The sequence below is a fragment of the Rhinatrema bivittatum genome, chromosome 8, assembly GCF_901001135.1.
Source record: "Rhinatrema bivittatum chromosome 8, aRhiBiv1.1, whole genome shotgun sequence".
In the NCBI taxonomy this organism is placed as follows: domain Eukaryota; kingdom Metazoa; phylum Chordata; class Amphibia; order Gymnophiona; family Rhinatrematidae; genus Rhinatrema; species Rhinatrema bivittatum.
This window is the reverse complement of record NC_042622.1, coordinates 163,390,409-163,414,466: the sequence shown is the minus strand read 5'-3', so window position 1 is coordinate 163,414,466 and position 24,058 is coordinate 163,390,409. Positions and strand designations below refer to the sequence as shown.

The 24,058-nt window shown below is 47.9% G+C and overlaps 1 protein-coding gene across 3 annotated transcripts in view; it reads left to right on the top strand.

Annotated features, from left to right (window-relative positions):
- Nucleotides 1–24,058, top strand: part of SMG6 (SMG6 nonsense mediated mRNA decay factor) — a 387,710-nt gene that overhangs the window by 33,242 nt on the left and 330,410 nt on the right. The gene's annotated exons all lie outside the window — the stretch shown is intronic.

Here is a 24,058-nt window from a genome sequence, read left to right as displayed (position 1 = left end):
CTGAATGGGAAGCATGTGGGGGGATTGCAGGGTGCCGAGATCTGTGACACCTGTTACATCAACTCTTGCAGGCTGCAACAGCGCAGGAGACTTGATACAGCTTTGCTGAAACCAGATTTTTATGAAAACAGGCTATTTCCTAGCATGTAGCAGATGGACTCAGGACCAATAGGTGAAGTGCGCTCCTGATAGCATTTGGAGATGGATCAGATTTCAATCTGACGTCAGCCCTAGTACATACGCCCCTGCAGGAAGTGCAGCTCTTCAGTATTTTCCTTTTCCATAGCAGTTCGGGACTCTATGCACGCTCACACAGCGTTAGAGTAATTTACCAAAGAAACCTAAAACAAGAAGAAATCTTACCTCTACAGACGAGCCCCACTCTCCTGCGGTGACACCCTCGGGTCCCTCCCCCAGTTGAGAATTCCCGAGGTGATTTCCGCGATTTCTCTGAGGTTGGCCTCTGTCTGGCAGCCGACCCTCGGTGTGGACTTAGCCCCCAGCAACAGGTGAGGCTGAGAGGCAGCGGGTGCAACTTCGAGTGCGGTGGTGAAGGTATTTTCCCTCTCCCCCTGCAGCAGGAGACCTCCCGGAACGAGACCGGGAAACGCCGAGATAAGGTAAGGTAGAAAACTTCTTTAAAGTCTCCGGTCTCTGAAGTTCAAAGAGTTGCACAGGTTGCCAGCCAGCGTCAGTGCCACCGGGTTGATCAGCCCTAGCAGGGCTAGGCCCCGGTCAGATTCGGGGGTCCTCCCATGTGGAGACCCTCCGAGGTGGTCGCCATACTGGCCGTGTGGTCGCCGTCACCATTTTGACCTATTAGCCACCCTGTCCGCCGTCCCGATCCGTGCGCACAGAGGCGAGCCGTACACACAAATATCTTGTGCGCACATCGGCACGCGCATAATTGCTGTGCGCATAGCGACGCACACAACCACACGCATACTGTGCCGGGTGCATAAGTTTGGCCCGTGCGCACAGCTGCGCGTGCATCTTATTGAGCGTGCATCCAACTTACGTGCACAACCTTGACGCACCGGAGCGCATAACTAGGCCGCCCAGCCCCTGTATTTTTTTAAGCGCACAAGCCGGAGAAGAAGCTCAAGGCTCAGGGATTTTGCCCAGCATGCCACATCAGAGCTGCGCAGCATGAGGAAGCCACAGCCCTGTGCATACAGTGCGAGGAGGCCCTGGGGGATTCAGCCCATGGCCCTTCCCAGCCGGTGCCGGGATCCAGCTCCTCGAACAGTACGCCGGACCTCGCGTCCCCCAATGGGAGCCTCCCTCAAACGGGGCACCCCAGGGACCCAGCACCTCTTAATTTAGTCCCAGCATCTATCTCCTGGGTGGAATTCTTCAAAGGCTGCATACCTTCGTCCACGTGCAGCAGGGGCCTCCTATAACACGGCCAAAGCCTCCGCCAGACGACCTCAACATCTCAGGACCCTCTATGCCCAGAGATGTGCCTCCACCGCCCAGAAGCCCCACCCTCGGAGACACGGACAGCTCAGACGGCAATTCAGAACCCCTGGAGGAAGGGGAATTCCCCCCCAGGGACCAAACCCCACCGAACCATGAGGAGTTTCTTTACCAAAGACGAGCTTCCAGACCTAGTCACACACAGCCTGAAAGAGCTTGCTATCCCGGGCACAATTTCCTCGGGGGAAACTAAGACGAATCCCCTCCTAGAAGGACTCCGTCAGACCTCCCGTCATTTCTCACTGTTACAAGCCGTCCAACAGCTAATTGACTTGGAATGGGAAGCCCTGGAGAGACCATGTTCAGAGGGGAGCGTACCCTGGCAGCCATGTACCCTCTGGACCCCGCTGCCAAAAATCTCCTGGCAAGTCCAAAAGTAGATGCTATGGTCTGTGCGGTCTCGAAGCGCACTACTATCCCAGTCAAGGGAAGAGCAGCACTCAAGGATGCCCAAGACAGATGTCTGGAATCCATCCTCAAACAGTCTTTTGACGTCTCTGCTATGTCTCTACAGATCGCGGCTTGCTGTGCTGTGGTGACACACGCCTGCTTGTCACAGACAAGGAACAACACCCCCGGGGAAGCCCTGGAACCAGCAGTATCATTCCTCATGGATGCTGCTTCTGATCTAGTGTGCACCGCAGCTAGAGGCGTGTCATCCACTGTGGCGGCCAGAAGACAACTCTGGCTCCAAAGCTGGTTGGCTGACGTATCCTCCAAAACGAGACTCTCAAGGATGCCCTTCAAGGGAACCTTCCTGTTCGAAAGTGAACTAGAGAAGCTAGCCAACAAATGGGGTGAATCCCCACTACCGTGGCTACCGGAGGACAGGAATAAGAGAAATCAGCAACCCTTCCTCCGAACTTCTAGGGGCAGAGGATCACAGTGCTTCAACCCATACAGAAGCACATGTCAAGCAGCTCGCCCCGCAGGCAGGAGCCAGTCCTTTCGGAACAAGCACAAAAAAAGGGGAGCCGGCTCGGGGCCAGGTGCCAGCCACCACCTCACAATGAAAATCAGCCGACCCGTCCAAGGGAAGAAGCCATAGGGGGCAGTCTTGCCCTATTCTACCAAAGATGGGTCGAGATAACTTCGGACAAGTGGGTTCTAGCCATCATTCGAGAGGGATATTATCTGGATTTCCACCACATCCCTCCGGACAAGTTTGTGGAATCCCCCTGCCACAATCCCTCCAAGAGGTCGGCAGTGGAAGCTACACTGACCAGATTACTTGCCTTAGAGGCTATAACACCGGTGACCTCACAACAAATAAATACTGGACACTATTCCATCTATTTTATCATTCCCAAGAAAGAAGGGACATTCCGGCCCATCCTGGACCTCAAGTCTGTCCACCTGCCACCTGAAGATTCCTCGCTTCCGCATGGAAACCCTACACTCGGTCATAAGGGTGATACAACCAGGAGAATTCCTTATATCCCTGGATCTGTCGGAAGCCTACTTGCATATTCCGGTCCATCGGCATTTTCTATGCTTCACGATCCTGGACCATCACTACCAGTTCCGGGCACTACCATTAGGATTAGCTACAGAACCCTGGACATTCACCAAAATCATGGTAGTAGTAGTGGCAGCAACACTGAGGAAGGAAGGAATCCTTGTACACCCCTATCTGAACGATTGGCTGATCAGGGCGAAACCCCCAGAGGAAAGTCACCAGACGACCACTGAGTCAAAACTCTACTGGAGAGCCTCGGGTGGGTGGTCAACACAAACAAGAGCTGTTTATAGCCCTCCCAATCCCTGGAATACCTGGGAGTTCGGTTCGACACCAAACAAGACAAGGTCATCCTGATACCAACAAGGAGATCAAAACTGCTGACCCAGTTGCGAACCTTGTTGAGCGAGCTTCGTCCCACAGAATGGGACTATCCAAGTCCTCAGCCTCATGGCATCCACACTGGAAGTAGTGCCCTGGGCAAGAGCTCACATGAGACCCCTACAGCGCTCTCTACTGTCACGATGGAGCCCGCTGTCCCAGAACTACACCATTCGTCTCCAGCTCCCGGACAAAGTTCGGACCCAACTACGATGGTGGCTACAAGAAGGCCATCTGAGCCAGGGAGTGAGAATGTCCTCACCGACCTGGATCCCGCTCACTACAGATGCCAGCCTACGGGGATGGGGAGCACATTGCCAGGAGCTTACCGCCCAGGGGCAATGAAACAAAGAAGAGTCGGGATGGAACATCAATCGCCTAGAAGCACGGGCAGTCAGACTAGCCTGCCTACGGTTCAGTCACAGACTCGGAGACAAATCAGTCAGTCATGTCGGACAACACCACAACAGTGGCCTACATCAACCGTCAGGGAGGAACCAGAAGCCAACAGGTGTTCCTGGAAATAAACCCCCTAATGACATGGGCAGAAGCGAACCTTTGAGAGATCTGACATCCACATCGTGGGGAAAGACAACATCGTAGTGGATTACCTCAGCAGAGAAAGTCTAGACCCAGGAGAATGGAGACTGTCGACCACAGCATTCCAGCTGATAGTAAGCCGTTGGGGAACACCAACCATGGACCTCTTGGCAAACCGGTCCAACGCCCAAGTGCCCAGCTTCTTCAGCCACAGACGGGAACCTCAGTTCCAGGGAATCGATGCCCTGGTACAGACCTGGCCACAGGAAACTCTATTATCAGCCTTCCCACCGTGGCCCCTATTGGGCGCAATCATCCACAAGATAGAACACCACAAGGGACCAGTACTTCTAGTGGCCCTGGACTGGCCAAGAAGGCTGTGGTACGCAGACATGCGAAGGCTGCTGACAGGGAGCCCTCTCCCGCTATTGCCACACAGGGATCTGCTACAACAAGGGCCGATCCTCCACGAGGACCCAGCTCGATTCTCTCTTACGGCCTGGACATTGAGAGGACTCACCTGAGGAAGAGCAGATACTCGGGAGCACTAATTGACTCCCTGCTCCGAGCCCTCAAGTTCTCCACATCCCTAACATACATAGAGCATTCGAAGCCTGGTGTGAGGACCGCGACCTCATCCCACGCTCAGTCAAAATTCCCCTGATTTTGGAATTCCTGCAGAACTGCCTACAGAAGGGACTGTGTCTCAACTCCATCAAGATACAGGTGGCCGCATTGTCATGCTACGGAACCAAGAGTGAGGACGGCAGCCTAGCCTCTCACCCGGATCCCTCCCGCTTCCTGAAAGGAGTCAAGCAGATCCGACCACCCCTAAAGTGGCTGGTGCCTCTATGGAACCTCAACCTGGTTCTAGATTTCTTAGCAGGAGCCTCCTTCAGACCTCTTCGCGGCCTGTCTCTCCAACTATTAACATTCAAAACAGCCTTCCTGGTGGCAGTCTGTTCGGCCCGTCGTATCTCTGAGCTAGAAGCACTGTCCTGCCAGGAGCTGTTCCTCAGACTCACTCCAGGAAGCATCCAGTTATGCACGGTTCCATCCTTCCTTCCCAAAGTGATTTCTCACTTCCATCTCAACCAAACCATCTCGCTTCCATCGCCGGATGAGCATAAGAATTCGGAAGAATCTCACCGCCTGCGCCACCTCAACTTCGGCAGAATCCTAGTCTGATACTTGGAAAGGTCGGAATACGTACGAAAGACAGACCACCTATTCGTCCTTCACAGTGGGAAGAAACAAGGAGCAGCAGCCTCGTGGGCAACCATAGCCCGCTGGATCAAAGAAGTTATCAAGGCGGCCTACGTAGAAGCAGGTAAGCCGCCGCCTTTGCAAGTCAAGACCCATTCCACTAGAGCTCAGGCAGTGTCCTGGGCGGAAACCAAGATGCTGTCACCCGCCGAGATCTGTTGGGCGGCGACATGGTCCTCCATCCACGCCTTCTCCAGGTTCTACCGCCTGGGTGTTCAGGCTCGAGAGGGCACAGCATTTGCAAGGGCAGTACTAAGTGGACCACGGGAAGCCACCCACCCAGTTCGGGAGTAGCTTTTATACATTCCATTGGTCCTGAGTCCATCTGCTACACGCTAGGAAATGGAGAAATTACTTACCTGATAATTTTGTTTTCCTTAGTGTAGACAAATGGACTCAGCATCCCACCCACAGCTGCCGTCATTCATGGAGTTCTCGGGCGACATCCCTGAGAGCGAGTTATTCACGGGTAAGCCATGCTTTCCTCCAATTAGGACACCCACCCTACCGGGTGTCGACGTTTCTCGGTTGAGGGCACTGGCAGTCTCCAGCTATAACCAGTTCAACCAATTCAAGTTAATCAAGTTATCCAAGTTATTCAAGTTAGTCAGTCATGCATATATCCACATTTGCTTTTCGAGGAGAATAAAGAGCTGCACTTCTTGCAGGGGTATATGTATTAGGACTGACGTCAGATTGAAATCTGATCCGTCTCCAACTGCTATCAGGAGTACACTATACCCATTGGTCTTGAGGCCATTTTTATTTATTTATTTATTTAAGAGTTTTTATATACCGTCATTAAGTTATTCACCATCACAACGGTTTACAATAGGGCACCAGTAAAAATATGGGTCGTACATATTACATAGGTGGTGCCAATAGTTTTCGGTAACAATAAGGTGTTTATTAGGGGGATTAAGTGTATCATAGCAATATGTCCTGAATGTTGCCTACAGTTAAAAATATTGAAATAATTAGGCATTCGGTGCTTTAAGCCGCATAACTTTTCCGTCATTGCCCGCATCAGTTTTCTTTCTTGAAGGCTTGTATGTAAAGCCAGGTTTTGAGCTGTGTTTTAAAAAGCTTATGATTGCTCTGGAGTCTAAGGTCAAGGGGCATGGAGTTCCATAATATGGGACCAGCTAGAGACAGAGCTCTGTCCCTTACTTGGGTAAGTCTTGCGGTTTTTACCGAGGGAATGGGAAGGAGTGCTCTGTTTGCTGACCTTAGATTTCTGTGTGGGACATGTACTCTAAGTGCTGTGTTCAGCCATTCTGCTTTATCGTCGTGGATAAGTTTGTGTATTAGGCACAGTGCTTTGAACTGTATTCTTTGTTCTATGGGAAGCCAATGTAGGGTGGCAAGCGTATCTGTTATGTGATCTCTCTTGTTTTTTCCTGTGAGAATTCTTGCAGCAGCGTTTTGTAAAATCTGTAGAGGTCTCACTGTAGTGTTAGGTAGGCCTAGTAGCAGGGCATTACAGTAGTCTGTGCTGGCGAAAATTAGTGATTGGAGCACAGTACGGAAATGGGGTAATGATAGTAATGGTTTGAGTTTTCTTAGTGTTATTAGTTTAGCATATCCTTCCTTAACCTTTATTGATACGTGTTGTTTGAGGCTTAGTTCATTGTCAATTATTACTCCGAAATTGCGAACTTTCTTTGCTAAGTCAATTTGTTGGTTGTTATTGAGAAATATTGGGGTTTGAGTAATGTTCATGCTTTTCCTTTCTAAGTGTATAAATTCGGTTTTATCAATGTTGATTATTGGCTCCATTTGGTTTAGAAGTTGTTTTATTATTTCAAGATACATCATGGCTAGGCCTATTGTTTTTTCAATAGTATCATCGATTGGTAAGATTAACTGGATGTCGTCAGCGTAGATGTAGTGTATGATTCCAAGCGAGGAGATGGCATAGTGGCAGCAGATATATGTTAAACAGTGTAGCAGAAAGTGCTGACCCTTGTGAGACTCCAGTTTTCAAGGTAATCTTGTCGGATAGTGTGTTTTTGATTTGAACTTGAAATGTTCTGTTATTTAGATATGATTAAAACCATTTGATTGTTTTGTCTTGCAGACCTATTTCTTCGAGTCTTTTGATAAGTATTATGTGATTCACTGTGTCAAAGGCTGCAGATAAATCTAATATCAGAATATATTGTTGACCGTTATCGAACCCTCTTAGTATATTATCCGTTAGTGCGAGTAGGAGTGTTTCAGTACTATAGTGCTTACGGAAACCGTGCTGGGATGGGTAAAGGATATTGTTATTATCTAAGTGCTCAGATAACTGCATTTGTACTGTTTTTTCGATTAATTTGGCCATTAGAGGTAAGTTTGACACTGGTCTGTAGTTTGCTAGTATTTGGGGGTCCATGTTTTTCTTTTTGATTGTTGGTTTGATGATTGCTCCTTTCAGTGTGTCTGGCACGTGTCCTTCTTCTAGGGAGTAGTTTATAATTTTTGTGAAAGTGGGCGCGGTGATTTCAGTAAGCTTTTTGATTTCTACTATGGGTAGTGAGTCTATTTGGTGTGGGGCAGGATTCAGTTTCTTGATCATGTTCTCGACCTGATAGTCTGTTATTTCGACAAATTCGGACCAAGGTGTCACGTCTCTTTTACTCATTTTAATCTCTTGTTTGGGTGTCTTAGGTATTTTGTTTCTCAGGGTCTCAATTTTGTCATTAAAAAATCTCGCTATTTCATTGCATCTGTTTTCTGGTATATTCTCTGGTGAGTTTGTGTTGTCTTTAGTAAGATTGTCAACTATTCTGAATAGGGTTCTGGGGTTATTCATGTGTTTCTCTAACTTTGAGCTAAAGTAAGTTTTTTTTGGCTTCGAGGATTGTTTTTTTGTAAAAGGCTAGTTGTTTTCGATATTGTGTCAGATGGTCGACCGATTTGTGATTTTGCCAGATTTTCTCTGTTTTCCTAAGTTTTTGTTTTAGTTCCTTAATTTGTTTTGTGTACCATGGATTTTTTTGTTTTGGTTCTTTTGCGATTATGGTTTTTTGCGGGTTTATGTTATCCACTAACTTTCTAGTCAGGTTGATCCACGCTGTTGTTGCTGTAGTACAGTCAGGGTGATTAAAAGATTTAAGTTCATCTTGTAGTTTAACTTTTAGGGTTTCAGTGTTAAAAGGGGGGCGATAAGTGATTATCATCTGTCTACACTAAGGAAAACGAAATTATCAGATAAGTAATTTCTCCATTTCAAGATCTTCGAGTTTTGATTGCACAAAAGCAGACTCGTCCACCCCTAGTTGAAGATTATTTTGAAGATTTTTGATTTTGTTGGCTTGGGCTTCCAATCGCACATTGCATTCATTCACACGATGGCCTATGTCCGCCATTTCCTCCTTCGAGTCGGCCATTATTGCACTTAGTTCTTTCTTTGAATCTCTCATGTCTTTTCTAATATTACAAAACCACTGGCGAAACTCATCTTGGGGTAGGTATGTATGTTTGGTGCGTTTCCAGAGTTGCCGCTGTTGTGGAACGGTGTCAGATTTTGTATGCTTGCTTCGCCCTCATTAAATAGGCTTGTCTTGTCTTGCTGCTCTGAAGTCATTTTCACATAAGAAAGCTGAGCTGGATTTGAGGCAGTGTTTTTTTTTTTTTTTTTAAACAGCTATCAGTCTTGTGTTGTGATCAAAAAGTACTCTTTGGTCACCTTTTAAGCTTTGATGGTTTTAGGTTTACTTTTTGATGGGATCTGGGTAGCCAGAGCTCTGGATCATGCAGCCATTTTGCTCAGGGACCACACCTCCTCTGCTGCAGCTTTTTCTGCGGGAAGAGTTACTGCCTTGATTGCCCAGTCCCTGCAGACCACGGGGTGGGGGTTAAGATGGCTCAGAAGGACCCTATTATGTTCAGTCTCCAGAAGTCGTCCTGTTTCTTTACATTTTATGAAGCGGTGCAGGACTTGGTTGACCAGGAGTGGGTTTTACTGGAGGCTAGTTTTAAAGGGGATAGGACATTAGCTTCCTTGTACTTGTTGGATTCTCAAGCGAGGGACAAGCTAAGGTTTCCGAGGGTGAATGACTTTGTTGTGTGACTAAGCGGACCACAATTCTGTTGAGGGTAGCACAGCTCTTAAGGATGCGCAAAATAGGAGAATAGACGTCATGCTATAGCAGGCTTTTGAGGCCATGGCAATGATTGCCACTTATTATTTTATTGTGGTACATTTGAGTTTGTGCTTGGTGTAGGAGGTGCAAGCAATCTTGTGTGAGGATGCTACTCTCAAACTGGGATCTGCCTTCCTGGCTGATGTAGGGTATGACTCGGCCTGTTCACCAGCTAGGGAGTGTCCTCCATTGTAGCTGCTTGTTGGCTTCTTTGGCTCCGAAAATGGTTCGTGAACAATATTTCCAAGTCTAATTTGACTAATCTCCCCTTCCCTGTACGTACCCGGATCAGTCCAGACAGCTGGGTTTTGCCTCCCCTCCAGCAGATGGAGACAGAGGTTTTTGACTGATGCTGCCAGTTAAGTTGAGGTGCCACCTGCAGTCTGCCAGCATTTCTCTGTCTCCAGCAGAGGGTGGAGGTGTAAATTCCTGCAGTTTGAGTTTCAAAAAAATTCAAGGGAAACAAGAGTTGGAAGATCTTAGATATTTGAAGTCTCTTCAGCCTTCCAGGGGGTTGCTAGGTCCTGGTGGGTGGACAGGGACCATCCCCCCTGGTAGTTGAGGCATCCAGGCAGAGGGTTGGAGACCTTGTTGCTCGCCCCCATTCAAGCAGCTGCCAGGGTTGACAGTGGGAAGCCCGGCTCACTCACCCTGCCAGGGGACGGTAGGAACCTGCAGCTGGGCACTCAATAAAGTGTTTTAAAAAAAAAAAAAAAGACTTTGTTTTCGGCTGTTTGCAGGTAGGCTCAGCGCGTCCCAACTCTTGCTTCCAGAGGCTCCCCTGCTGTTTGTTCGGTGCTGCCTTTCTCGGTCCGGGTTTGCAGACCATGCTGCCTGGTGCAGCCTGTGGTGCCTGTGGGGCTGTGCGCATTAGACTTTCGCGCGACAGCCTTTGTTCAGAGTGCTTCCCCGGCGGGGAGGGAACCTCCGGAGCAGCTGTTAGGGGGATGCCTTCTTCGCGCCAAGAGCCTGGCAGGCTCGCGTCGGCACAGAAGCCCCTGGGGGGACCTGTTCCCCCTTAGTGGGGGAATGGAGGCCATTTTGGCTGCATTCGCGCGGCCTGTGGAGGGGGAGGGAGATTCCCCCATCGTTGTTGCCGCAGCCTCAGGGCTGTGGAGGGGGCCATGTCTAGATGGCTGGGGATTTCTCCTCGGGGGGGGGGGGGGGGGAAGGTGAAGAAGAGTGCTCTCACTCCTCCTCCTCTGTTTCTGCCGATTTTGTTCGCTTTCTTAGCAAACCTTTTAAAGCAGGGCACTCAACCAGACACCGCAGCCATAAAGGGGTTTCCTTCGGGGCCCGGAGGAGCAAGTGCCCGTGGCAGGCAGAGGTGGCCCTGGCGGCTTCCACAAGACCTGGGGCCCGTGAGGGGTCAGGGACCTCCAAGGGGGCTCGGCCAGTATGGTCAGGGGCACCCCCCCCCTCAACTGGGGATTCCTCCCCTGCTACCCCACTGGCATCTGATCCCCCGGGGGAGTCTCCCGCTGGGGGGGACGACCAGGACCCAGACTAGTCTCACCCTAATGTGCCGGGGCTTGCGGGGGAGGATCCCAGACTGGTGCGTTTGTTTCGCACTAAAGAACTAGCCCCCTAATTCCTGCCATGCTTGAGGAGCTAGGTATTGAGGCCCCGCAAGAGAGCACGATACAAAGGGCCGTGGATCCTGTGATGCTGGGGCTTAGGGGTCCCGCTGCGGCTTTCCCTTTTCATATGTCGGTCAGTGCCCTGCTCTTCAGGGAGTGGGACACTCCGGGCACTGGTTTGAAGGTGAGCAGGGCCATGGACAAGTTATACCCGCTTATGTTGCGGGCAGGCCTTTGTTGGGTGCAGCAGCTCCAGATGGATAAGGCCCTTTCAGAAACTGAGTCCCTCGCGGCTGGAGGGCATAGTGGCCTATGCTGCGGATGCATTGTACGATCTGCTGTGGACCTCGGGTAGAACCATGATGTCCGCTATTCACTCACAGACGCCTTTGGTTAAGAAATAGAGCTTGGCGCGCTGCCTTTTAAGAGCAAATTGCTGTTTGGTAAGGAGTTGGAGGAGGTGATTAAATCCTTGGGGGAGAACAAAGTTCACAGGTTGCCTGAAGATAAGTCCAAGGTGAGGCCTTCCTTTCCCTCTCGTACATGGTTTCGGGGAAATCGTAGGTTTCGGGCCTCTAGATCGTCGAGTTCTTCGTCCAGGCAACTGTTGAGCAGGCAACACTCATAGAGTCAGCCCTTTTGCAGTCTCCGGTCTGGCAGAGACGATACCGCCCAGGGTGTGGGTGGAACAAAGTCTTTCCAATGAGGCGAGGCCAGTCCCTCCTTGGTGCTGCTAATAAGGGGTTGGCTGGCTCTCTTTTACGAGGAGAGGACCAAGATTACCTCCGACTAATCCTGGGGGAATTCTGCGCTACTGCGAAATGTAGAATTTGCGCAGAATTCCCCCTTCCCACAGATTTCCTCCCTCACCTCGCAGATTTCCTCCCTCATTGCCCTTTCCGCAGATTTCCACCGTCGCCTCGCCGATTTCCTCCCTCGCCGGAAGAGAATTAAAAACTGGAAGCGCACTGACAGCGGCCATCGCGGGACAGCAAAGTCATTGCGGGCACAGGTGGCGCACGGAGAGCGGGGGCATCGCTGCACGGCAGAAAATAGCAGAGGAGACCCTGGCATGCCGAGAACAGAGTGTGTCCCGCGGCACACAGGACGTGCTCCGTTCGCGGTGAAGATGAAGGCCTGGCACGCCGTTTGCGGCGAAAAGGGAAGGCCCCTGTGTGCCATGAATGGACTTTGCTCCGCTCAAGGCGAAAATGGAAGGCCCCCCATGTACCACGAACGGTGCTCCCGGGCCTTCATCTTCACCGCGAATGGAGGGCGTCCCGTGGCATGCCGGTGAGAGAAAATGTGTGTGAGAGAGGGGAGGGTAACAGAGAGCATGGTTGGTAAGAGGGGTGGGGGGTGGGGAGGGTGAGAGAGAGCAGGAGAGTATGAGAGAAAGCATGGGAGGTAAGAGAAGGTGGGTGGAGGGGATGCTTGAGAGTGGGTTTCAGAGAGGGAGCCTATATGAGGGGAGGGGGATGCTGGTGAGAGAGAATGTTGTGTGAGAGAGGAGCGGGGGTGTGGGGGAGGGTGAGAGACAGCTTGGTTGGTAAGAGGGGGAGTGGGGGGATGCTTGTGGGTTTCAGAGAGGGAGCCTATGTGTTGGGGAGGGGAGGGTGACAGCATGGGAGGTAAGGGGGGGGCTGGGGGGATGCTTGAGTGTGGGTTTCAGAGAGAGGAAGCCTTATGAGGAGATTGTGAAGGTGATGTCGGTGGGGGGGAGGAGTATGGGGGAGGGGAGGGTGACAGCATGGGAGGTAAGAGAGGGGGGCTGGGGGGATGCTTGAGTGTGGGTTTCAGAGAGTGGAAGCCTATATGAGGAGATTATAAAGGTGATGTCAGTGGCGAAAAACTTATGCACCTACATACTTTCTTTACAAGGGAAGACAGCCATGTTTGATAGCCATCCTCCTCAAGTCAAGCTTGAAAGAGCCCATAGAGCACTTGGATCTAAAAATGTCAACCGGGTCAGAGATATTGTAACGTGCCTACATAGTTTTGCTCAAAATTCCCTTATTTTGAGTTGGTGCGGAAACAGATGGAACTGACTTGGGTAGGTCATTCCGTTTCTGTCTTTCAGGACCTAGCGCCCTCCACTCTCCGCAAGCGCTATGAACTGCACGAAGTTACTCAAGTGCTGTGAGATGCCCACCTTTGAAACCGATGGACTTTCTCTTTTGGATTGCTCTTTGTGGTTAAAGTCACCATATTTTGTGTGAAAACCGTGATGGAAGCAGTGGGATGCGTTCAAAAAAGCTAATATCTCCTTCAGCTTTACTGCTCCCAAGATGGTGGCTGAAGCGACAAAGGTGGATACCTTCCCGAAATGGCAGTGTGTTGGAAAAGGAGGCAAGAGACTCCGCAGGCATTTGAACTCCTGTTCGGCTATGTCTGACCAAGGGTGACAGGCATTGCGGATTTCTCCTTTTTGAAGCTCATTTGGACTCTCTTTGAGTCTAATTGTTACTAATTATGGACTCTTTCTTTTAGCATAGTTTAATGTGCAGTATTAGACTGTAAAGTTCTTTCTGTATTTTCATACTCTTTCAGTTGGAATATAGTGCTGCTTGTTTTTTGCATAATATTATGGTTGGGGGGGCTCTGCTCTATTTCCATGTTGGTTGGTCATTTATGGCCCCCAGGAGTTGGTGGATCAAATTCAGAGTTTTGGGAGGGTATTTATGCTTGATTTTCCTTTCTATATATACAGTCTTTGAAAGGGCTGCTTGCACTACTTGCTTATGGCACCAGGGTACATAAAGTTTTGCCTTGGCATTAGTAAGCAAAAATGACAGCCAGGATCTTATCCTTGAATGTAAAGGCTCTTAATGTGTTTTGGAAATGCCAACTTTTAATTGCCAAACTCACATACCATAATGCAACTATTGCTTTCCTTCAAGAGACCCATTTACGGAAAAAGTATGAACATTTCCTCTTTCATAAAGATTATCCGCATAAATTCTTTGCAGCTAGCACTATGGGTACTAAATTTTCGGGTGTGGTTATCCTGACTTCAGATTCCTTTACTGATGAGATAATTTTTCAACTTTCAGATCCGGGTGGTAAATATCTTTTACTAAAAATCAGGGTGAGCAGTGATATCTTGACTTTAGTAAACTTATATTCCTCCCCCCCCCCAGTTCAGATCAGGTTTCCTTTTTTAAAATAGTGGATAAAGTATTACTGTCTCAGAGATGGAATTGCTCCAGCCTTGGGCAGAGAAGAATCTCCAGGCCTTGTCGGCCTTCCACATTGTGGTAGGCAGACTATCTCAACTGTCATATGTTGGATCTGGGGGAGTGGTCTCTCTCTCTCTCAGACCTTCGGCCTCTTAGTGGAACGTTAGGGTTGGTGGTTCATGGATTTGATGACGATGGAACAGAATGTGAAAGTACCCAGGTTCTTCAATCGCAGGAGGGGCGTGAAGTCCTCTGGTATCGATCACAGAGAGGGCTCTTAGATATTCATCTATGCAGCATGCTCTTCCTGTTACCACAAGAGACTGCTTTTTTGGAGCTCTCTTCTAGAGGCTCTGCATTTGGTAGACAGCATGAAGATGTTCAAGACTTGCTTAAAACGTTCCTTTTCAGACAGGCCTATTAATATTTTTTGAAAACCTTTAAAGCTTGATGGAGCAAGATCTGTGGAGTGTGCAAGTTATGTTTTTGAATTTTTGTTATCCCATTCATGCTTTAATAATTTTCTTGTACAGTTTTAATGCTTACGCATAAGCAATTCAGAAATTTTTAAATAAAGATAGAGGTGTGGCTGGAAACCAAGATGTCTTTCCTCAGCCCAAGAAAGGCAGGGTGGTACAGAAGATTGCAGAGCATCTGGGTCTAGTACTGTTGGTGGCTCCAGATTGGTCTCTGTGGCCATGGTACGTGGACTTTGTATGCCTCGTGTGTGACAGTCCCCTGTGGTTGCCATCTCTAAGGGATCTTTTCGTTCAGGGTCCCATAGCACACGAGGATCGAGTCCTTTGTTTTACTGTCTGGCCCGTGAGAGAGTATGTTTGGTGAAGAAGGGCTAGTCTCTGGCTGTGGTAGCCACTTCCTTGTCTTATATACGTGTATGGCGTGTGTTTGAAAATAGGTATATTGAGTGTGGTGGTTTTCTAGACAGGGCTTCATTGGCACAGATTCTGGAATTCCTGCAGGAAGGTCTGTCTAAGGGATTAGTCCTTAATACGTTGAAGGTGAATGTAGTAGTGATCTCATGCTATAGAGTTAGGCTGCAGGGACGTGTGCTGTCATCGCACTCCAATGTGTGTCTGTTTTTTGCAAGGGGTTAAATGCATTTGATAGCTGATGCAAATTCCATCTCCTTGTAGGATCTGAATTTGGTGCTGTCCTTTTTGGTGGTGTTTGAGTTACAGGCACTTTCTTTGCAGAGAGCCTTTTCTTTTGATTACTCAGGATAAGGGTGCAGCTTTGTACGGGTCCCTCCTTTCTGCCAAAGGTAGTGTTGAATTTTCATATGAATCAGGTGGTCATCTTCCCAATCTTGGATAAGCATTGGGATGCAGAGGAATATGCGCTGTTTTGTCCTTTGGATGTGTGTCGCCATCTTTTGCTGTGTCTGTAGTCACTAATAGTATTCAGAAATCTGATCATCTTTTTATGCTGTTTGATGGAGTGTGCAATGGTTAGGTGGCCTTGAAGGTTACAGTGGCACGCTGAATTAAAGAAGCGATCATGGCAGGGTATGTGGCAGTAGGGGTGCCCTTGCTGAAACAAGAGCACACTCCACAAGAGTGCAGGCTACATATTGAGCAGAGCTTCAGCTGGAGTCTCCGCTAGAGATCTATAAAGACCACGATGTGGTCCGCACTAAATACTTTTGCGAAGCACTATCGATTTAGATGTCCAGGTCAGGGAGGAGATCTCCTTAGCAGCGACAATTTTGCGAGGGGCTGGAGCAGCTTCCCGCCCGCATAGGGAATAGCTTTGGTACATCTCATGCATGATGGCCTACCTGACTGAACATGGAGGAAGGTGAAATTACTAATTACCTGATAATTTCCTTTCCTCTTGAGAAGTCAGGCCAGGTCATACTCCCTCCTGATGCTATATTGTTTATTTGTAAAGGAAGAAATTCAAATTCTGTTAGACGACTTCTCATTCTCTGTGGTTAGAAATAAAGAGAAAAACATGCCCCTGCTTATGGGGTTGGGGGTAGTTGGCTCTTCTCTTCTTCTTTGGACCTTTGATTTCATACCTTTCTGGTAGTTTAAAAAAATATATTATTTATCTGGTTTTTTAAATTTGTCCGCAGTTTAGCTTTTGCAGAAATACTGGCAGACTGGTGTCAGTGCAAGGCTATATGAGGAGTGACATCAGTGAGCCTGTAAATCTGTCTCCCTCTGCTGGTAGGCATACACAACCCAAGTGAGATGGCCTGGCCTGGCCTAACTGAACATAGAGGAAAGGAAATTTTCAGGTAAGTAGTAATTTCACCTTACATAAAATATAGAAAAGTCAAAACATAAAAACATGAACTTAAGAACTATCAAATAATTAAACAATTGTAACATCAAGACCAAAATTTAAATAAAAGTTTATCCAAACATTAAAGCCTTCAACTGTTCTATAAACTTAGTGGTCAGCTGCTGCCCTTAGAAAGTGAGCATTGGGCCAACATATGAATACTACATTACTCTTGTGGCTTGAAGCCTATACTCACAAAAAGATGGCACAGGAAGATTAAATTGCCCTGAAGAATGTAAAGTCTGAGGAGGAATGGAGTATTTACCAGCCAGGGGAACACTGTGGTGCTGGTGATAAGACTGTGTGAGCTATTGATGTCTTTCCTCCCCCTTCTCTGGCTGGGCTGATGACATCATACTGTGCCCTTCAGGGCCATGCGGTGTGCAGCTGCCAGGGCACTGCCGAAGCGGCACACTTCTAGTCACCGAAAATGAGGAGAGAGAGGAAAACTAAGCCGTGGTCATCCTCACCGGCTTCCATGGTTTATTCAGCTCTTGCAGCAATTTGGGGCCCCATGGACAGCCATGTTCTTTTTTTGAGGTGAGTTGGCCAGTAGAGACTTGAACAATGAGAGTTCCATTTCAGAGACTTCATTAAGTCCTGGGGAAAGCTTGCTACCCTCTCAACCTGCAGCTATGTCATTTATTGAAGGCTATTTGCCTTCTAGTAACACCTTGTAACAGTTCTGGCCTCCACACATCCAGAGCAGGTATTGACTTATGCCTCAGAAGTCCAGTTGGAGGAAACGCCTTCAGGTCTGGAGGCCCAGTTGGAGAATTTAGGAGGGGTTCCTCTCCCTTTGATTATTCCTCCAATGAGTGATTCTATTGATAGAATAGAAGTCTGCTAATGTGACTGTGTTGAATGTGTGGTGTTTAGATGCCAAGTTGAATAAAAACTTCTCATTCAGTTTCCCATGTGCTTGATTTTGTTTCTCAAATTAGATCTAAGATGGGAGAGCAGGAGAGAAAGCTCTGTGAAGTAGAAGGAAGAGTTTCAGAGATAATTCTCATATATGATTTCTATTCAAACTTCTTGTTCTTCCTTTATAAAGGATAACTTTATTATTCATAATCAACTTTAAATGTTAAAAAAAATGAGAACTTTCATAAGAACATAAGTTGCCAAATTGGGTCAGACCAAGGGTTCATCAAGCCCAGCATCCTGTTTCCAACAGTGGCCAATCCAGGTTACAAGTACCTGGCAAGAACCCAAACATTAAATAAATTCCATGCTACTAATGCAGGTAATAAGTAGTGGCTATTCCCTAAATCAATTTGATTAACAGCAGTTTATGAACTTCTCCTCCAGGAACTTATCCAAATCTTTTTTTTAAACCCAGCTACACTAACTACCTTAACCATATCCTCTGAAATTGAATTCCAGAGCTTAATTGTGTGTTAGTGAAAGAATGTTCTCAGATTTGCTAACTTCATGGAGTACCCCCTAGTCCTTGTATTATCTGAAAGAGTAAATAACCGATTCTTGTTTACCCATTCAAGTCCTTTCATGATCTTACAGATTTCAGTCATATCCATCCTCAGTCGTCTCTTCTCCAAACTGAATAGCCCTTACCTTTTTAGCCTTTTCAAATAGGGGAGCTGTTCATGACCTTTATCATTTTTGGTCACCCATCTCTGTACCTTTCAATTTGCGTTTCTTAAATTTCCCTATTTCTAGGCTGTTTTTGTCTGTGGAATTATTTATTTAAAAATAGTTATGTGAAGTGTTATCACTTGATGAAAGTAAAGTTCCAGTTCTTTCTGATATACTATCAAAGAGAAGTTCTCACTGCAAGGGGAAGGGGAAATGTTAGGGAGTCCAGGGGTTTCTATATTTTTAGATCTTCTATGGATGATATCCCAACTAGAGCTATTCTATTACTATCTTTCTTCAGAGAAAATGAGAAGGATTTAATACTTTTCAAATATTTTCAGTGTAAAGTTTTTTTCAGTGGCCAAAAGATATATATAGATTTTTCCTGGGCTACTCAGTCCTGTAGGTAACAATAAGCAACGAGTAATTGACATGGGTGCAAATTTTTTTCTCAAATTCCCATGTAAATCTTTAGTTAGCAGAATAACAAACTTGTTTTTTCTGACTCATTCCATGTGGATCATTTTCTAATAGATAAACTATGGGAACTTCTGTGAGTACCAAGTAAGCTAATGTAATGAGGTATTATGGCAGATAAAATGGTTTAGCTGGTGGTCTCAAATTTCTATATGAGAAACTCATTTTATCTTATTTTCTGCTTTAGCTCCTCTCTCACTTATATAGGCTAAAATAGTTAAATATTGCCTTATCTATGTTTGTATCTTCTTTGAAGATTTATTTCCTGTTTTTCTTGTTTTATTACATGTATTATTAAAAATATGTTAAATTTAAAAAAAAAATGATTGCAAATTCCTCCCTGGAAAATATTTATTCAGCTTCATAAAACTAGGGGATGCTTGTCTGTAAACTATCTTGTGCACTATAGCAAGAATTTTAAACTGTTCAAAACTTTTATTGGCAACCAGTGCAATTCCTTTAAGGTAGGGGAAGTCTGAACCTTTACTTTTGCACCAGTAATCACGTGTGCAGCCATATTTTGCACCAGTTGAAGTAGTCTTGTCTCAGGAAAACCTAAAAATAACCCATTACAATAATACAATTTGTTTGTTACCAGTGCTTGGATTAAAGACCTAAGATCTGCTAAAGAAATATATTTTAATCATCTTAATTTTAGTTTATAAAATTCAGATTTAGTAACCATTACAGTCTGATTTTTTTCATTCCAGTTAAGAATCTGATTGAGCCTTCAAATTCCATATATTCAAAACAATAGGAATTTGGACATTCTCGAAAGTTAAATACAAAAGGTTCTGTAGTAAAGGTTCATATGAAATCCACAACACTACTGTTTTATGGGTATTCAATAATTTATTTTCAATCTTCCAGTCTTTAATAGAAAAAATCTATTACTGTTTGTTTGTATTGTAATGGATAAACAACTGTAAATCAACATTAAAAAATCTGTTAAAATGTTGCATAACAGAAGTAAAGTAAATATTATTAAACACAACATGGGACAGGGCAGAGCTTTGAGGTACCACTGAGTTCAAGGTGCTCCTTGAACCCCAAATGTGATCCCCCAAATGTACCTGCTGTTTTCTCCCTTGCAAAAAAGACATTAGCCACCCTAGTATCACATCACCAATGCGCATTAACAGTATCTTGTGACGTTCCGGCGATGACGCGAGGGAGACGGAAGTGAAGGGGGAAAGCTCCGTGGCTCCGCTCCCCTGTATCTGCAAATTTTACCTTTTAAAAATTGCCGTTTCGCCGCACTGACTACGCGATCGAGGGCTGGAAGTGGTGCCGCACAGCTGAAAGACCGAGCGGACCCGCGGGTGATGCGCAGATCGAGTGCCCGGAGCAAGCTTGAGCGCCGACCGCACCGACCGCGTGTAGCCAAGATGGCCGCGGCAGCCCAGCCTGGAGAGCCCCTACTTGCTACGGTCACCGAGGAGGCCCTGCAAAAAATCTCGCAGCGAGTCACGGAAGCGCTGGATGGCCGCCTCTACAAATTACAAACGGCGATGGAAGATATAAAATCGGCGGTGGAGGGCCATGCGAAGCGCCTGGACACCGCGGAGGGCCTTCTTTCCGACCTGGGGGACCGAGTGGCCACGACGGAGCAGCGGCTGGTGGGTCTGCAGGGCAGGCAGCAAGAGCTCTTGGCTCAGATGGAGGAACAGGAGGACAGGGGACGCCGGAACAACCTGAAAATCATTGGCCTCCCAGAGGAGGTGAAGGAAGGGGACCTTAAGGAAATTGTCGAGCAGTGGCTCCCGCAGCAGGTAGGCCTCCTACTGCCTGGAGATGGGATCCAATGTGAGCGGGTACACCGCGTGGGGCCCATGCGTGATGGCCTGGGGCGCCCGAGACCGGTCATGGCCAGGATCCTTAATTGGGACCATAAGACTCGCCTTTTGAGGTCATATCGCCAAAAGAAGGAGGTGGAATATAAGGGCCACAAGCTGTTGTTATTTAATGACTTTTCAGCCGCCACGGCGGCGCAGAGGAAGGCGATGGCTCCGGCCTGTACGGCACTCTATCAGCGTGGGATTCGCTTTGCCCTGCTCTACCCAGCTAAGCTGCGTGTCCAGCATGAAAATAAAACCTTGTATTTCAACTCTAGGGAGGAGGCTGAAAGATTCGTGGCGAGCCTTCCCTCTGCGGCTGGAGAATGAGGAGCCTAACCTTTGAGGCCTGCATCGCAGTTGGGAGGGCCTTTTTCTTGTCCTTTTTCTTGGTTTTTTTTCTCTCCACCGACCTCAATGTTTCCAGTTCTTGTTACGTGGAACTTCGTTGTTGGATTCTCACCCGCTATGGTTCAGAAGTCTGGATCGTGGGGTTTCAGTGATGAGACCGGGAGCCTCTTGTTCCGAGAGGTTGGGCTTCTTGCGGGGAAGGGACTTTTACCCCACTGAGTTTTTCCTAGGTGCTTCGGGGCCTAATATATACGGATGGACTCTGTGGACTTTATTAGCTTTTACCTGATGGCCGTCATGGAGGTATCTGCTGTTGGGGGGTGGGGGTCCTAGGTGGGATTGAGCATTTACTGTTTAGGGTTAGCGGCAGCGGCAGGGGGGGAGCGGGGCAGGAGATGGGAGTAGGAGAGAACAAGGGTGTTCCTATGGCGCTTATTGGTTTGAGCCCTAGGGACCCGCGGGGGGAAACTTATTTTGTTGGCGTGGATGTGTTGTATGTATGTGTGTATGAGTGTTCAGGGATGGGGGGGGGTAGGGAAGAGGACTCAGGGATTTTGGTTTATGCATATTCTATTGCTGACACGAGTATGGATTGCAACTTCCCCTCAAGGCCTAGGCTGGGAGGCCGGGAGGGATTCCAACACTTGGGGCGGGGGGAGGGGGCGGCTTCGGCTAACCCCTCCCCTTTTTCACACTGGCTATGTCCCTGCTATAACGTAATGGAGCCAGTTAAAATTGTTACTATGAATGTGGATGGTATCCACTCCCCAATTAAGCGGACCAAATTATTTGCCTTATTTAAACGTATGAAAGCGCAGGTAGCGCTCTTACAGGAGACGCATTTGGAGGACGCGGAACACGCCAAATTAAACAGAGATTGGGTGGGTCAAGCATATTATTCGTCCTATAATAGGCGCCAAAGGGGAGTTGCCATTCTTATTCACAAAAATCTACCGTTTCAGCTGGAACGGATTTGCCAGGATGTGGAGGGTCGATATGTTTTAGTGGCGGGCACCTTGTACCAACAACGTATTGTTTTTTGTGCTGTTTATGCCCCTAATGTATATTCCCGGGGGTTTTTTGTGTCCCTGATTACTCTCCTGACCGAGTTTTCGGGCTACAGTCTTGTAGTGGGCGGGGATTTTAATATAGTGGCCAACCGTCAGCTCGATCATGCACCCTCCAAGCTCACTTCCCGAGGGGAGGATACGGAGGGGGTAAACTTGCTTTGTCACGAGCTCCAATTGCTGGATATTTGGCGTATCTTACATCCGCAAGAGCGTGATTTCACTCACTTTTCTCACCCGCACAACGTATATTCTAGGTTGGATTATTTGCTTGTCTCTGATCAGTGCTTTGCTAAAATACGGGAGGCTAATATAGGGACTATTGCATTGTCTGACCATGCCCCAGTGACCATGGTTCTGCATTGGGGGCTCACGGTTCGACCCCCGCACTCATGGCGCATGCGGCCTGATCTCTACTTAGATAAAGAATTTCATGTGTACTTGCAGGCCTGCTGGAAGGACTATGTAGAGCACAACACGACCCCGGAGGTTACCCCATCGACTGTGTGGGAGGCGGGGAAAGTGGTCATGCGCGGGGCCATTATTGCGTATGTGGCTAAGAAAAATAGACGCTGTAACGCCGAAATTTTGAGGCTTACGGGAGCTCTTAAAGCGGCCCAAAGCGCTCATATGGGGGCTCTGTCTGAGGAGGCTAAAGCCCAATTGGATCGGGCGCGGGAGGCTCTGAATAGTTTGCTGCATCAGCGGGCTTCTAAATCCCTTAGATTTTACCGTTACCAGCTGTATAAGTATGGTAACCGTGCCAGTCGGCTTCTGTCCCATCTGGTTCGACCACGAGGCCAGCGGGCCTCGATTGTGGGAATTAAAGATAGGAATGGGGTGCACCACACAACTCCGCAGGGTATAGCGAATCGGTTCTTAGAATATTACACGACCCTATATGCCTCCCAGCCAATGGATAAGGGCCTCGCTGATGCGATGTTTGCGGACTTACCTTGGCCGCAGTTAACTTTTGACCAGTTAGAAATGCTGAATAGTCCAATCACTACTCAAGAAATCTATGCGGTTATCAAAAAGCTTTCCCTGGGCAAGGCGGCGGGCCTCGACGGGTTGGGGTCTGAATATTATAAAATACTGAGTTTTGGGGTGCTTGAGCCTGTGCGCGCGTATTACGCTGATCTACTCCATACTGGTCACATAACGCCGGCCTCCAATCAATCTGTTATCGTAGTTTTACCTAAGCCTGGGAAAGATTCTGCGGAGGTGGGCTCTTATCGCCCAATATCGCTGCTCAACGTAGATGTCAAAATCCTGGCTTCGGTTTTAGCTGCCAGGGTGTCTCCCGTCTTGCCCAGCATCATTCATGAGGACCAAACTGGGTTTATCCAGGGTCGTCAGGGGGTGAGGAATGTGAGACGTTTGATAGCCGCATTAAGCTATCAGGCAGAGGCTGAAGCACTGATCTTGAGTTTAGACGCGGAAAAAGCGTTTGATTCGCTTTCATGGGAATACCTGTTTTGGGTGCTACACAAATATGGGTTCTCTGGGGCGTACCTCAAATGGCTCCAGGTGCTCTATCAACAACCTAGCGCCACTATCTTGATTAACGGTCTGCCCACTGGGGCTTTCCCAATCTCTCGGGGGGTGCGGCAGGGGTGCCCCTTATCTCCTGTCTTATTTGTTATGGCATTGGAGCCTTTGGCCATTTGTATACGGCGTGCAAAAGACATTGGTGGTCTAAGTTTGGATGGGCATCCCCTGAAGTTGGCCATGTTTGCAGATGACCTGTTATTATTTGTGGGGAACCCACGTACCAGTGTACCCGCCATCATTCAATTATTTGACAGGTTCCATTTGGTTGCGGGTCTAAAAATAAATTATGATAAGTCTGAGGCCCTGCCCTTACATGAGACCCTTTCTGCTACCTGGGTGGGGGAGTTCCCCTTTCGTTGGGCCGCTGGCAAGCTTAAGTACTTAGGGGTAGTGATCCCGCGGGACTTAAGGCAGTTGCACTCCTTAAATATAGCTCCCTGCATTGCCAAGTTCCAGGATCAATTGGGGTTGTGGAAAATGTTGCCCCTCTCCCTTTTTGGCAGGGGCGCCTTGGTAAAAATGGTGTTGCTGCCTAAACTCTTATATATTTTACACATGCTCCCTTGCTGGTTGACGGTAGCCGAGGTGCGCCGCCTCCGCTCTGCCATACAAACGTTTTTGTGGCGGGGACGACGGGCACGCTTGGCCTATGTGGCTATGGAATACCCGCGGGAATGTGGGGGGTTGAATTTGCCGGATTTCCGGCTTTATAACGTGGCCTGCCAGATGAGGTTCGTGGGGGAATGGCTAACGGGGTCCTATCGTTACTGTGATGCGGGGATGTTGGAGCGTATGTCTACCCCGGGGTCTCCACTGAATCTTATTCAAATGAGGGTGGATCAGCGTAGGGT